Genomic DNA, 17,576 nt, shown 5'->3' on the forward strand with positions numbered 1-17,576 from the left:
GACCTCTCTTATCAGGACCAGGAGCGATCAAAGCATCAGGGGTCTTTCTCTTTAAATCACTGGGGCCTCCGCCCCTACCAGAACCAGAATATGGAGGCACCGCCCTGTGGTCCTCCCGTCTCGCTGCACTCTCTCTCCATATCTTAGTTTCCGCTTCCTCAGCAGTAAGAGCCTTCTCTACAGCCTGGGCATAAGTTGTCCCTCCAGGAACTGTTGTAATCCTCACATCTCGGGCAATCATAGCATTAAGCCCTCTAATAAATCTGTTTAGCCTAGCTGCATCAGTAGGCACAAGATCTGGTGCAAATTTCGCAAGTTTGTCAAACTTTAGGGCATACTCTGTAACTGTCATGCTGCCCTGAACCAGCCCCACGAACTCATTTATCTTTGCTGCCCTGATGGAAACATTATAATACTTCTGACTGAATAAATCCTTGAATCCTTCCCATGTCAAAGCAATAGCATCTCTGGTCTGTGATGCCACCTCCCACCAGATTCGGGCATCCTCCTTCATCATATATGTGGCACAGGCCACTCTGTCATGTCTCACTACCCTCATAAAGTCCAGAATGGTAGTAATCATGATCATCCACTGTTCAGCCTTCAGTGGATCAGGTCCTCCCTCAAAGATCGGGGGATGTTGCTTTCTGAACCGCTCATACAACAGTTCCCATCTATTCCCAACCTCTACTGGTTGTACAACAGGTACCACTGCAGGTGGCACAATGGGGGCAACACTCCCTGATGGATCCTACTGCCACAGAATTTGGATCTGTTCATCTTGGCTCTGTAGCCAAGCTTGCATATCCTCCATAAGCTGCTGCCAGTTCTCAGGGACTGGCGGAGGGGTCTGGCCCTGATCATCACCTCTAGTCTCAGACCTGCCGGCTAGTCGCGTAGATTTTCTTGGACGCATAATTATCCAAGTCAATCTGCAATCAACGACTCGGCAATCAGACTATGATGACAGGGTAATAATCCTCTCATGATCCATCACTAGAACTCCAATCATTTACAAGCAATTTATCCAAATATTCATCCATATATTCATTCACATGCATAGCAGTGCTAATAAGCACGCCTCAGTATCATCATGCATTAGTCAAGGGCTAGGCCCTATCAGTATCTCATGCTCCCTATTAATCAACAGATATCAACAGTCATATCTCATTCAAATCATTTAAGTACATAATCACGTGTACACAATTACCAAACCCTGAGTCGAGCTTGTCTTTCGCGGTGAATGTACATGTCTAGACAGTCTTCAGGAACCCTTAAACCTAGGACGCTCTGATACCAAGTTGTAGCGCCCTGGATAGCCAAGACCGTTACACTGTGTGTTTATAAAGGTGCAAGGCTTGCTAATCAAGTCATTTAATTAGAAACGTGTTACTGAAACTATAGTGGAACTAAGGTTAAAAGATTTTGGTCTCAAAAGCTTCATCTTTTATAAATAAACATTATCTTTTAAACATGGGATCCTAAAAATAATAAGATTAAGACCGTTTACAAAAGATTCAAGATTTAAATACAGTAATTAGCCACTCTAAGGCAAATCAGACAGTTAAACATTCCTCGTCATGATCCACACCTCGCCCATGGCGGCCGAACAGCTGACTATGTACATTCAGCCCCGTAGCTCTCCATCTCAGGATTGGTCCAACTTGCCTTTACCTTTACCTGCACCACGTAGCACCCGTGAGCCAAGGCCCAGCAAGAAAACACAATAACAGAGCATAATCAATCAACAGACAGTCAAATATCTCATACCGCATAAGCATGTTCTCAACAGTCTAAGCATCCATGATAATCAAGTATTCAGCATACCAAGCTTATCATTTCATAACAATAATCAATTCACAAATGATAACTAGGGTTAGCGCCCTAAGGCCGCACCCTCTGTTTATCCCACTGACTCCGGCCCGCTTAAACCGAGCTCAGTGAATGTTAAGCTGTCCTCGGCTACCAGTGGCCAAGCTGCGCCCTGTGCGCAAATATTGTATACGGCACCCTTAGGCCATTTATCACATGTCCCATGGCATAATACCATCTATGACATTAAACAGATATCGGGAGCACTTAGTCCCATCACAAACACATAACCGGGTGCAGTTTTCTTACCTTTAGATTCGCTAGCTTTGTTCACTTTGATCCTCGAGCACGATCCCTCTCGAGCCCTAACGTACACCTAGTCACAGCCATAGATCAGAATCATCATCAAACCTCAAGTCCAAAACCTAACCTCGGGACCAATCCTGAGCCCTCGGGAAGCCCCAATTCCACAAAACGGGGTGGTGGAATCGGACCCCAAACCCCCAGGCAAAAACCCTTGAAAATAACTCAAAATCCCTTTTCTGGGAACAAGGTAGTACTACAACGCTCTTTGGAGGGTGCTACAACACTACAAACAGAGCCCAAAAACTACCCAGAGCACTTGGCCTAGCGCTACAGCGCCCAATGGCTAGCGCTGTAGCGCTAGTCACAGCACAACAATTCCTGCCTTTTCCTCCTTCGATTTTCCCCGAGCCAAACCTTACCAAAACTCTTCAAAACTTCAACCAAACATAAAAACAAGCCTAACAACATCCTCCACTCATCCCAAACATCCCAACCACACATAATTCAATCACATGCACCCCTAATCAAAGAAGTCACCATAGCTGGACCTAAAACTCAAAAACTCAGCAAAACCATAGAAATCACAAAGCTTGAAACTAAAGTTCCTTACCTCTGATGGATAAGCTTAGCCTAGGTTGTCTCCCACTCCTGCTTAGCCTTCTCCTCCTCAAATCTTCAGCCTCAACTCCCTAGGATTCCCACAGAACTTTGCTTAGAAAAACCAGCTCAACACCAAAACTAGGAACTGAAATATTAACCTCAAAGTCTTACCTCAACTGGTGAACAACCTCAAGTAGTTTCCCCAACCTGATCAAGACCTCAAGCATACATTCTCAGCCTTAAACTCCTTTGGATTCTAGCCTCAAACCTCCAGAAGAAAATGGTGAAGTCCCAAACCGACCTTAGAAATTGCCCTGTTTTTCTTTCCCTTTTTCCTTCTCTTCTTTTTCTTTCTTTTCTTTCCTTTCTTTCCTTCAGAATTTCCAGCCCTTTCTACACCTTCCACTAAGGCATAAAGCCTGATAATACTTATCCCTTATAAGCCAAATGACCAATTTTCCCTTTTAACCCACCTAGGGGCATTTTGGTCATTTCACCCAATTCCTGCTAATTCCTCGAGTGTCTCTAATATTTTCCGCTTACTTCCCGACACCTAACCAATCACCAATTATATTCTCCAATATCAAAATAGACTCCAATATATTCTCTAAATTCCAGAAATACCCTCAGGCTCAACCCAAGCCGGGTATAAATCCATGTCGTGACTTTTCCGCTAAACCGCTCACTAGGATCGCCTCGAGTCACAGATTACAAATATATCCGCATAATAATGTGGTCTCGACAATTTATCACATATATATACAGTTATGCCCTCAATGGGCCAAAATTACAATTATGCCCTTCTAACCTAATCAGGGCCTACATGCATACTAATACACATAGCCATGCATCACAGATATTCAAATAGTCATATAACATACTTTTAATCATTAAATCACATATAATCCAATTATGCCATCCCTACACACTAATCAAGGCCCTTAAGCCTTCTTAGCAAATTTGGGTCGTTACAAGTATATTACTTGCTGAATGTCCATATTACCTATATAAGTCCATATTCACCCAGTAAAGTAGTTCATTTGCTTTTGAATATCTAAATTACAATTTTATCCCTACACATATAACATGAAATGACTAAATTGTCCACCTATTAACTAATATAATGTAACGCCCCACGTCACTATGACTGCTTCCTGGAATGACGACTGGCCCTACAAACCAACAGAGTCTTTTTAGCGTGCTTTGTCCTCACTCGCATGCTTCATGGGAAAACTTCCCAGGAGGTCACCCATATTGAGATATCTCCAGGTCAAGAACGCTTAACTTTGGAGTTCTCAAGTGATGGGCTACCGAAAAGAAGATGCATCTTGTTGATATAGGTAGTACCCATCAATCTATTTAAGCCTTCTTTAACTGCGTAGTCTCATACCTACACAGTCTTAGAATCATCACACTTAACCTTCCCCAGGCGGTGTGGGATTGCACAGCTTTACCTGGTCATTCCCCCCTACGGATCACGGGATATTGAATGTCACAATCACCTCCCCTTAGGAGTCCGACGTCCCCGTCGACCACACCTCCAGCTGGGTTAAGGCTCTGATACCATTTGTAACCCCCCACGTCACTATAGATGCTTCCTGGAATGACGACTGGCCCTACAAACCAACACTAGTCTTTTCAGCGTGCTTTGTCCTCACTCGCACCCAAGAGGTCACCCATCTTGAGATTACTCCAGGTCAAGCACGCTTAACTTTGGAGTTCTCAAGTGATGGGCTACCGAAAAGAATATGCATCTTGTTGATATAAGTAGTACCCATCAATCCATTTAAGCCCTCTTCAACTGCGTAGTCCCATACTTACACAGTCTTAGAATCATCACACTTAACCTTCCCCAAGCAGTGTGGGATTGCACAGCTTTACCCAGTCTTTCCCCCCCTACGGATCACAGGATACTGACTGTCACATATAATATATTGGCGCCAATACTGTCGGTAATTATAACAGACTATACTAGGTAATATTCATTAAGCAATGACATTTAAGTTGACCCATAGTACAATTGTCAGGAAAAAAAATCATTAATTTAATATATTACATTATTTATTTAATATATTACACATATATACATCATATTACTTTATTATTATAATATGCGGGACCAGTCCGGGAAAGGGGTGGATGCGTGACTGCATCCATCGCCTATATATATATATATAAAGATGGAGGCACATTAAAAAGAAAGAAAGAAAGGGAAGGAATGAGAGAGAATAAGTGAGAGTTTAAAAAATAATAAAATATTTTTACATAAGTGAATAGTTCATTCTACATTTAGCTAAGTAATAGTAGTCTAAGGCAAATACTTTGTAAAATAACTAATTTGTTGGAGTACTATTTTATCATTTTTTAGTTAAATTTTTAGATTTTAGCTATTTTACCTCTTCTTTTGGGAGTGCTCTTAGAGCACTCACACCAACTTCTCTACTCTATTTTTTAAAGTACTTCACAAAAACTCTACATTTTTTTTATTTTATCTTCATATTTTATATTCTATCATATATTAGATTTCTCTATTTTTTTTTTCTACATCATTTAAATATTATTCTTTGTCAATATTTTTTATTCATAAAAACAAAATATATATAATATAAGAAAGAGATGAGAAATGAGTGAGAAATTAATAAAAAAAAAATACATATGTAAAATACATTTGTAGCTAATAAATAGTGGATATGTAAAATACATATGCATTTTACCTCACTTGATGCAGGATTGTTATTGGATTTTTTTTAGACTCTTCTTAGCTAATTAATTATTTTACCTAGTATACTATGAGTGCTCTTAAAAAAAAAGTGACTGTCAAATATTTTTAAGAATTTATATATTTTTTAAATTTATTTTAATTTTAATCATTTTTATTCAATATACCTTTTACTCTCGTTTTTTTTTTTACCAATTTTGTTTAATAAAAATTATTTTTTCATTATATATAATTTATTATTGTGAGCATATTTTGTCCACCTTTTCAACTTATTATTTAATTATGAATTCTCAAAATTTTATGCTAAACCAATAGGTGCACTAAATTTTTTTTAACCAACCCACTTTACAATTAGAATAATATAATTAATTAATCTATATTTCAAATTCAAATTGAAAAATATATATTTATTTAATCAATGCATGTTAGCTAAAATTTGACTTAAAGACTGACAGCTATAAACGTAGTTGCTAAGTGTGTGATTGGTATGTGATTAGAATTTAATTTTATGTTTCCAAAAACTAAAAAGAAGTGGACTCACAATAATTCATGATTGGTTGGTTATTTCCTAAAACAAAATCTGAATATGATTTTAAAATTTTGCCTATATAATTGAAAACAACAAAACATTGTTTTCTCTATTTTTTAATTTTTTCACTGTGACTTATTTTAGTGTGTGTTAGTATATATAATATATATTTATATATATATGAGTGTATTTTTAATGATTATTATATATGGATGATTACTTTAATATTATTGGATTAAAATCAATGATCCATATTTATAATTGTTAATTAATATTTCTAAACATAAATTTTGATTTTTTCAAATTTTTAGAAGGGTTACCTAACGAAAAACGTGTATTTATTATAAAAATATAATATTGTAAACTTTCATTTCTCAAATGTATGTCAATTTCTAAATATAGTTAGTGTCTCTTATTAGTTGGAAACAAAATTAATTATAACAAAAAAAAAACTAAATTCGAAATTATTGTAGAAAAAAAAATATTTATTTGTTAGTGACTTACTATACCAAGTCACTATGTTGCTACATCATCATAATTGTTAGTACACATCTATGGATAGTAACCATTGAGAACTCTTCCATATATATATAAATATATATATAGGACAATTCTCCTATAGGGGCTTCACTTTAAGCCCTACCGGTAGGACTTTCACTGTTTCTCAACCCTTGAACAGTTTTCGGCGCGGTTCTTTTTTATGACCATGTATATTGTAGCTATTTAGAGCATCCTGCAAATTTGCAGAAAATTCTGAATAGTTTACAGTACCGAAAACTAGGTTCAAACATGTTGCTTTCCACGCGCATAAAAAAATTAGTCACGCGTGCAACATGTTTGAACCTAGTTTTCGGTACTGTAAACTATTCGGAATTTTCTAAAAATCTGCAAGATGCCATAAATAGCTACAATATACACAGTCATAAAAAAATCGCACCAAAAATTGTTCACGGGTCGAGAACACTGATAGTCCTACCGGTAGGGTTTAAAGTGAAGCCCCTATAGGAGAATTTAATCAATGCACTATTATTAAATTTTAATTTATCAATATTATTAAATTTGACTTGATTAAATCTATTGATAAATCAAAATTTAATATTATACAACCGATGTATATAGAATATATAAAATTAAAATAATATTCAGATTCAGTTGAACTAAGTACACATTCAAATTTAATACAAATCACAGATTTAATTTTTTGAAACTCAAAAACAGTTTACAGATATTGAACCAATCACATTTTCAGAAATATGTTTTTAGTCACTAAATTCAGATTTTCATTTCAGAATCTCACTTTTCAAAAATACAATTTTCCAATCGCGAACCAATCGTACCCTTGATTTTTTCCGAATTTTGTCCAATCAACTCCTGTTTGCTTTCCATTTCCGTAATTAATGAGTGTAGTTATTTATCACTTGTTACATTAATTAGTGTAATTCCATATTAGATTGCAGTGCGGCCCATAGTAATTCTCATCTCTCACCTAATAGTACACATTATCATTACTATCTAATCTCTACGTACTAAGCAAAATAATGCAACCAAACAACCTGTAGAAAAACAAAAGATACATAATTATTACTTAATTTTTATAAAAAAAATTACCGATAACAACAAATAAACTAGCATAATAATATATATACTTTGTATTTTTTAAAAAATAATTTGATAAAATTTTTAAGTAAATATATTTATTGTAATTATCCTTAATCAATATACATTTTAGAACTTTTTATAAATTAAATCCTGGGGTAATAATTATGTTTATGTCAAAAACCAATTGTTTTATGCCATCTAATTAATGAAAAGAAATTTATTGTAATTATATCCTTAATATTGGTTACTATTTAACTTGAAGTAATAACAATTTTATAGATGCTCAATTAAATTTACATTTAAAACTTCATAATTAATTAATTAATTTAAGTTATAATAATAAAAATCATTATTTAAAAAAAAAATCAAACAAACGTATTCTCCTAGGAAGTAATTTTTTTTCTTCTTCTTTTCTTGTAAGAATTAAATAGTTGAAGTTGTATCTTTTATCCATTTTCTTTAAATAATAATAAATTACAGTCGTACTATAATAGTAGCAGAAAAAAAAACAAAATTCACTATAGTTGAAGCCTGAAGCCTATATATACTTGGTACACCCAAATTTCGACTTCGTCATAAATTAGTCTAAAAATGTAGGATCGTAAAGTGTAAGCTCAAAAATGTTAAGTAAGGACTCAACACTTATATAAATTAACATGTTTTTTATTTGTTCCTATTGGCCACCAAGCACCAGCTAAAATGGTTCGAGCTTAAGCATCAAACTCGAAAAGATGGATCTGCTCCGAAGTTATGAGAGCAATTTGAATCTTCATTGCAAGCTCGAAAAGGTTGATCTCCGAGGGTTAAGCTCGATGAAATTGCTAGCTAAGGATGAGGCTAACCAGGATGGTGAGCTCATGATGTTGGTGTTAGATTAAATGAAATATAGGCATATGAACAATTCTATACATGTAGGCAGAATTGATATATAAATTGAACATATACGAAGAGATGATCGAATATATGTACCTCCAGTCATTGCTATTGATAATCTCGATCTACAAAAGAAAAGAAGAGAAATTAGAACGAGTACACAGGCTTCCAAGCTCTCTAGCTCTGATAGATGGAGTTACTAAAAGATAGAATAATGAGTAGTAAACTTGTGGACCGGTACTCTATATTTATAGAGTGAGACATTCCATCAAAGTCTCTGCCACAGATTGATATATTCTCTCAATCAGTTGGGATATGCAAAATCGGTTAACAAATAATGTTGACCATTAATTAGAATATTTGTCAATAAATAAAATATTGACTTTGATATATCAAATCAATTAGTTGTAACAAATTGATTTTATATACCATATAAATAAATGTTCTAACAGTTGGTTGACCTCAAAAGTATGTTCGAAGTCGATAGTCCAGTTTAAACGTTAGGAAATTCCTATTTTTGGGGATTTGTTGTAATCTGATAATAAATCCCGATTATCATGGGAAATTATGTAATTAATACAATTATTTGTATTATAACAAATTTGAATTATAACTTCCCGAAATAAAGGAAAGATATTTTGTTAAATAGACTGGAAAATTTCATTTGTTGATACGCACAATTTGGTACTGAGAACACTCTGTTAAATTACTTTGTAAAAGCTCTAAGAGAAGATCACCAGTCAATACTACTGACTCGTGGATTAGACAAATTTTAACTGCTGAACCACATAAAATTCTGATTGTTCTTCTTTATTTTCTTAATTCTGTGTTTAGTGCTCTTCATATTCAAGTTGACGAAAAGCGGCGTCAACAGTTTAGTGCTTTCATTGAGAGCTAAACTCAAGTCGTTAGATTGTTTAATCAGAATCCTCCTAAATTATCAATGGCCTCCACAAACAACCCCAGTACTGCGGGGCGACCATTGCCCCAAATACTAGAGGAACGAACTCCTCACACTGAAGATTACCCGCGTCGACCTGGGAAGCAGCCCCTGGCTAACCAGGGCCCAGAGGAAGGCAGTGCTTCCTTTGATTCTCAGGGACTACCTGCTCCCAGACCTGACGAGGATCTCTACTATGTAATATCTGTTTTCCTGAAAGGGTAATTTTGCCACTGAGAGTATTTTGTTATTTTACATATTTTTTGGTTTAGATATGTATGGATTCCAATGATAACAAAGATTCTCGATTTCTTGTATTTGAGAATCTGGAATGATATTTAAATCTCGTCATATGCATAATGCCTAATAGATAATTAATTACGAGGGTTAATTTAATGATTTATTTATATTGTGAATGTTATTATTATGAGCATAATAATATTAATAACATGATATGAATTTATTTTATTCTATTATATGGTTTATTGCATTATTATTTAAATGGATTAAATAATGGTAATTGCATGTAATTATGAAATAACCATAATGTCCCTATGTTTGAATTTAGTTGAGGGGCATTTAGATGACATTAGAATATGATTTAAAATGCAATTAACTGATTAAATTCAAAATTTAAACAAATTATAATAAGATCACCATTTCTTTTATTTAATTTAAAAAGAAATAAAAGAAATTCCTTAACCATAGGCTTAGAATCGGTTAACAACAACCAAGTGGTTAAGCCTTCATTTCTTTTTGTTTAAGCACAATTTAGAGGGCCTCTCAACAGTTCAAAATCGTGGGAAGAGAGAGAGAGAGAGTCACACTAGTGGAAGAAAAGAGACGTTCTTGAATTTTCTAGGGAAAGAAAGAGAGATTTTGTGTTTGAGAGCTCTAGGAAATTGCTGGGTGGTTTTGAGTGTTTGAAATATCTTTCCTATGATGTAAGGAACGTTTTTGACATGACAAAAGGGGCTATAAAAGTCGTTTTCAAAAATCACAAATTTTCACCATTAAAGTGGGTGTTCTTAAATAATTTTCGGATCTAAGGGAACATGAGAGGTTCCGGGTTTGTTTGAAGTATTTAGAAAGCTTAGAAGGACCTTATGAATTGTTTTGGACGTGAAGAAACAGATCAAAAAGTCTAAAACAAAATTTTGCATTTTGACCACCATTTTTGGCAATACACCGGCGACGGGGAAGACAACCACGATCCGACCATCATGGGTCATTTTTCTTGAGCTTCAAGGGTTATTTGAGGTTCTGGGATATTTGGAAACAAATTCAACCAATTTGGAGTGTCAAAAACAAGCTGAAAGAGGAGTTAGAATCTCGCCGGCAACGGAGAAGAAGAAGATTCCAGCGAGGCTCTGGCGAGCCCGATCTGGGTATTTCAGGAGATTTTTTCTTTGGTTTTTCAATCCTAAAAATTAGTACATTAATTTTAGAGCATTTTCCAACTAGTTTGGTATTTTTCTGATTTTTTTTCTTGAATTACTGTGATTTATTGAAGATTAAATAGAGATTAATTATGGAAAATATTTTTATTATTAAAAAAAATATAATTTTATGTTTAAGTGATCTCTGTATGATTCATAATGTCTTTGTATGTTTAGATTTGAGTTTTGATCATGTTTGATAACTTTCCTCAATTATTCACTTTTAAATATGTGATTTAAGGAAATATATGTGGAAATTATTTAAATTATTCTAAAAATTCTGAAATTTTTTGTACATGTTTAAAATGAAATTCTAAGACTCTTGTTTATGTAATTTATATGATTTACTTGGCTTATTCTATATTTTAATTATGAAAAATATTAATGCTACTGTTTTGAACCCTAGGTAATTTTTTTTGTGTTACTATAGTGTATAGAAACCTGTTTGTATAGTTAGATTTTATTTTTAAATCGTTTATTTATTTTTTTAATTAATTGGATTTTCTATAAAATTAATTAAGAAAAATAGTTATTTTTCTCATAAAATTATGAAATAATTTTTATAAGTTTATTTTAGATTTTTAAACAATTCTGTATGATTAGTTTGAATTTTGGACTGATTTCATATTTATTTTGAATTATTTTAATTAATTGGGTTTTATTTGGGAAATTGAGGAAAAATAATTTATAAATGTAAAAAAAATATTTTCCTAGTCTTATATGAGCCTTTGTTGATTATTTAGGGTTTTAGAAATTTGTTTGTTAAATTTTGTTGTCATATAATAATTTTTAGAAAATTGTTGAGTCTTTCTTTTGTAATTATGATATTAAAGACATTTTGGTAATTTTTCACGTAAAAAGTATTTATATGAATTCATGTTTTACGTTAGAAACATCTTTGTTTGTGTATGTGACATTATGGTTCAAACATTTGTGAAAAATGATTTTAATTTACGTGTCATACATGTTAAAATTGCATAGTTAAATTATTTCGATAATTAGGGTTTCGAAATAAAACCCTATTTTTATTTTCCCTGAATTGTCGCTGTGTAATTGGACGTCTAGGAGCTAGCGGTTGTCAAGGTGACACAGCAAGTGGTTCGGGACACGTCAGCGGATAATGCACTGCTTAAGGTAAGAAGAGTGGACATCTTCACACAGGGTGTACGTTATGCGTACAACCTTGTTTTCTTATTTGTTTAATTATGTAATTATATTTGTAACCTGAATTGTTGCACGAGATTGGATAGCATGAGGATAGTGCTAGGGATTTTAGTTAGTAGACATGCTTAGATGATAGAGCAGGCGTGCTACCAGATTCTAGGTGCTTGTGTGAGTATAGCACTTGCAGGAATTATCTTGGGTGTGTATAACTTAGGATAATAGGATGCCACCACAGAAATGCCGAGTGTGAGTACAGCGCAGGCTAGACTAGGTGTCACCGTGGGAATGCTGGGTGTGAGTACAGCGCAAACAAGGCAGATTACATTTCATGTCCGCTCAACATGACTTGTTAGTATTTATATGTGTAAGTGTAACACAAATTATGTTAATGTGATATGGTGCTTATATAACGCACGATGATTATTATGCTTGTGATGTTTATTTATGTTTAGTTTTATGTTTTCTGGTTTGGGGAGTTATGTCCTACATAGCTCTTCTTACTAGGCGTTAGCTCACGAGTACTTTGTGTGCAGGTAAAGGCAAAGCGAAGTAATGAGTTGTGTGGGCTCGAGGCATGGACAAGACATGTTAGAGGCTGGGCTCCAGTTATTTTATGTTTTTTTAGAAATGAATGTCATGTTTTTTATTTTTCAAACTTCAATGGTTATTTTCTTTATATTGTTGTTATTAAACCTAGCGTCCAATTTTTTTTAAAAAAAATAATAAGATCTCATTGTCTGTTTAAATTTTAAATAAATATTTTCTTTTAGTGTGTTAAAGTATTTGTTTGTTTATTATTTTAAATGGACTTCCTAAGATATGTCTTGAAAAATTGGGGCGTTACATACTATAATCCAAAGAGATACATTCCTATTGTTGAACTGGAGAATCGCCAACTGTGCCAACAATTGGCAGAAGCTACAAGGCGCAACGAAGAGTTGGCCAGGCAGGCTGCTAAGGTCTAGGCACCACCCCGAAGGCCAAGAGGACGTCCCCGAGGGAGCATGACCGCCAGGAGAACTGAGCAAGGGGCCCAGCAGGCTCAGCCGAGGCCCAGAACAAATCCTGGTGATGAATGCCCTAGGAGAAATACTCGAGTTGAGGCTACTGACAATCCAACTACTGAGGTGTCTACAGGAATGGGGAATAACCGAGCTCCTCAAGCAACTCGGAACCCTAACCCAGAAGCAGTCAGGAACAACTCGGAACCTGTCCGGGCCAATTCTGGACCATCTAGACCCGACAATGGGAGGCCACCACCATCACCTATAAGACATCCACCTCTCCTATAAGACACCCCTCACCAGTTCGAGAGGCCCCATGGCCTGCACCACAGAGGCCCTCTCGCAGTGGCAGTCGAGATGGGAACCGTCAGGCCAGACCTTGACATAGGGGTGAAAAGGAGGCTACTCGAGAACACATGGCTCCCCAACCGTCAGGAAGCCATGTGTCGAGATCACAAACGGGTGAGGTGAGGAGGCCAGTAGATGCTCCACCTCGTAACCACCAAGCCCTACAGACGGAGAGAAATGTTAGCTTCGTAAGTGGGAGCTCAGGCTACACTCGGTCTGTAAGAATATATAATACTGAGCCCAGGAATACTAGAAATTAGGGCAATCATCCCGGCCTTCGAGATCACCTGAGCCATAAACAGGGACAGTCCAATCCCATAAACCCTGAGTTACGCGACCATTTCAACAGTCGAAAGCAGTCGGCATATGAAAACCAGAATAACCCTATACCGAGACAAGGGGCTGGAGTTTTTATAAACAATAACCAGCTACCCCAAGTTCAAGCTCTGCCTCCAATGGACCTGGTCCAGGAGAGATTTGACCAGCTCGAAAGGGAGTTCAGGCTCCTACAGGATGAAAGGAATAGAGAAAGGCTGAAGACTCTGATGAGGAGCTTGAGCCTTTAGCCCCGCATATCTCCAACATGCCATTTACACAGGGTTTTAGGATACCCCATGTAGCACAATTTGATTGGAACTCATACCTATACAATCATTTGAGCACATTCAATACCATCATGTGAGCCAACAATGTTGGTTATGAGCTCCGATGTATGTTGTTCCCAGCTACTCTGACAGGACTAGCAAAAAACTGGTTCGAGAAGTTTAGAAGACATTCGATCTCATCTTGGGATCAGTTGGGAATGGAGTTTAAGAAGCAATTCAAAGGCATGGTAGGCATCAGGCCCGAAGCCTCAACTTTAACCAATGTCAGACAACAACAGGGAGAGTCACTAAAGAGTTACCTTACAAGGTTTAATATAGAAGTGGCTCGAGCCTGAAACGTCGATGACATCGGCCACCTGATGGCTGTAAGAGCTGGTATATTACCAGGAAGTCCCCTTTAGGAGGATATGCAAAGAAAACCCATAAGGTCATTAACCGAGTTCAACAGGAGGGCCTAGAGGTTTGTCAATGTAGAAGAGGCGAAGTCATCATTAAATCTGACCTCTCAGCCCGTAACTACAATGACAAATGTTAACTTAGCCTCGACCTTGGCTGCACCCTCGACGTCAAGACCCTCTGGGGATAACTCTTCAAAAAGAAAGAAAAATGAAGGGAATAACCCCGAAGTTGACGGGGGAAAAATAAGAAGGGAGACAAGTATTTCTCCATTTACATAGTGTATATTGAGTTCAATGAGACTCGAGAGAATATATTTCTTGCCAATGAGAACTAGGTCTCATTTAGACGACCTGACCCAATGTGGAATCAAAAGGCGAAGAAGGACTCCAATAAATATTGCAGATTCCACAGAGACGTCGGACATACCACTGATGAGTGCCGACAACTGAAGGACGATATCAAAGGCTTGATCTCGAGGGGATATTTCGAACAGTATGTGAGAAACCGAAATCCCAATCAAGCCTCGACAGGACAAAGGGCAGCGACTGCGCAACCTGCCCAACAGAACAACTCCCGAGCATGGGAGGATCATCGACCTCCCCCTATAGATGGGGAGGATGTGGTAACCATCTCTGGGGGACCACATCTTGCAGGATCGGGGCAGAAATGCCCAAAAGAGATACGTAAACGAGCTCAAAACTATGGACGGTTCTTGTAATGCCCCAAAATCCCTAATGAGGTTTAATGGTCGGATTAGAAGGTCGGGAGGGCCATAATTTATTTATTATGCTATTAAATGATTATATGCATGATTATGTGAATTGTATTATTATATGATGATAAATGCATGCATGTGAGTCCACTTTTCATTATAAGGGTATTTTGGTAATTTGGCCAGTTGAGGGCATATTTGTATATTTTCATGCATGTTGGTGAATTATTGATGAGGCCACATTATAATGCAAGTTAGTGATTTGGTTATAACGGGGTTAATTTCGAGGCTCGGGATGAGTTTCAGGGTAATTTGATGATTAATACATTACTAGGAATTAAAGGGTAATGGGATATGATTTATTAGCATTTGAGAATATTGGGAATAATGGGAATTCGAGGACGTTAATTATAATTAACGAGATAGGCGGGAAAGGACGATTTTACCCTTGCTAGCTTTGAAAGGATTTTACTTAACCTAGGGGTATTTTGGTCATTTGACCAAGGGTTATATCAAACTAGAAAGCTGTAGAAAGCTTAAGCACAAACAAAGCCTCTTCCTCTTCTTCTCATGATCATTATTTCTCCTTCTTCTTCCTTTGAATTTTTGAAGCCTCAATTGAAGATTCAAGCTAGGGAATCAAGCCTTGAGGGTCTAGGATTATGTTCTACCATTGAAGAGGGTTTAATCTTGAGCTCAAGGTAAGATTTCAGCCATGGAAACTTTGGTTTTTACTATATTTTTCACTGATTTTCAGTTGGGATTTTTGGATTGGGTAGTTGAGAATTCATTGAAGTTTTTGGCAAAGTTTGATTGGGTTTTGATGCCTAGGACTTGTAGAATGGGTTTTTGGGTTCATTTGTGACTTTGGTTGAGGTTTGGAATCAGCTCTTGAAGATTGGAAATTGGAGAAGTCAAAGGGGGAAAAACTAGGGCTGAATCACCTTGGTTCTAGCGCTACAGCGCCCAAGGATGGGCGCTACAACATTGTCCAGGGCATGTCAGCCCTGCTTGTAGCGACATGGCGCCAGGGGGGCAACGCTGTAGCGCTACCATGTTTTTCCAGGGTACTATTTTGGGCACTTTTGAGGTTTTTGACTTGGGGTTTCATTTCCTAAGGCTCAGGATCGAATCTACTAGCCGTTTGAGTACAATTCGAGGTCCCAGGAGCGAGGTTTTAGATCATGAAACTTTTACTATTGATTTTATTGATGGAGTTCCATATTTGGTTATGACTAGGTGATTGCTAAGGTATTTAAGGACCGATCGTTCTCAAGGGTCGCTTTTTTATTGTTTCACGCTCGAACCAGAGGTAAGAAAACTGCACCCAGTATATGACATGCATGGTTATTAATGAGTCATGTTGAGTGCTTTATGTGTGGACATTGATTGCATATCCAATGCTTAGCAGTCTTGCTTATCTGTGAATGGTACTGACTTATTAGTCAGAAACGGTAATGGTGTCAGTATTGATTGTGAAGCTGTGACTTATTAGTCAAGTTCGGTAGTAGTACTGAGCATTGGTCGTATGGTATTGACATATGAGTCAAGAACGGTATTAGCATGTTTAACATAAGCTGAAAAGATTATGTCTAATCGGCATAAGCATTATCAACATAAGCATGAAATGCTTGACCAACCTTAAGTTTGATGAAAACAAAAGTGTTTGTCTAGTCGAAAGGCAAGTTACTTAGAGTCAGGGCCAGAAGGCCCAGGTGACTGCATCGTCACATGGCTAAGGGTGTGGAGCCCAAGTTCATGACTCACTCATTAGTCACTTAACTAATTCAAGTTCGTGACTCCATAGTCACTTATATGGTTTAAGTTCGTGACTCCATAGTCACTTATCTAGTTTAAGTTCGTGACTTACTCATCAGTCACTTATCTGATTAGGGCTACACGCCCCATCATGATTATTAGAATCTCGATACCATCTGATTAGGGCTACACGACCCAACATGATTATTAGAATCTTGATATTATTTGATTAGGGCTACAAGCCCAGTATGATTATCATATTCATCAATTGATATTGTATACATGCAGTAATGAGTTTTCTTGCTGAGCCTTGACTCACGGGTGCTATGTGGTGCAGGTAAAGGGAAAGAAAATCTCACCCAGCCATGAGTGGGGAGCTTAGGTGGAGATGTGTACATATGCGGCCGCTTGACCACCACGGCCAAGGTGTTTCTCAGAGGAACTAGGGGTTAACCCTATTTTTGCCACTTAGGTCGGCGGGTTGTAATTATTTTAACTGTAATGACCATTTTGGATTGTAAATAACGTTGAAAATGCTTTTATGGGCCCATGTATAGTTTTATGTTTTAAATAAAATATACAATTTCCTTTTAATCGATATTTTTCACCTTAGCCTATTAATAACACCTAGATGCACGTTTATAACTGAATGGCTCATTTAGCGAGTTAAGCATGGTTTAAAGTTCACAATAACGGTCTTGGAGTAACCAGGGCGTTACAACTTGGTATCAAAGCGTGCCAAGGTTTAGGGTTCTTGTAGACTGGCTCG

The sequence above is a fragment of the Humulus lupulus genome, chromosome 6, assembly GCF_963169125.1.
Source record: "Humulus lupulus chromosome 6, drHumLupu1.1, whole genome shotgun sequence".
Lineage (NCBI taxonomy): Eukaryota > Viridiplantae > Streptophyta > Magnoliopsida > Rosales > Cannabaceae > Humulus > Humulus lupulus.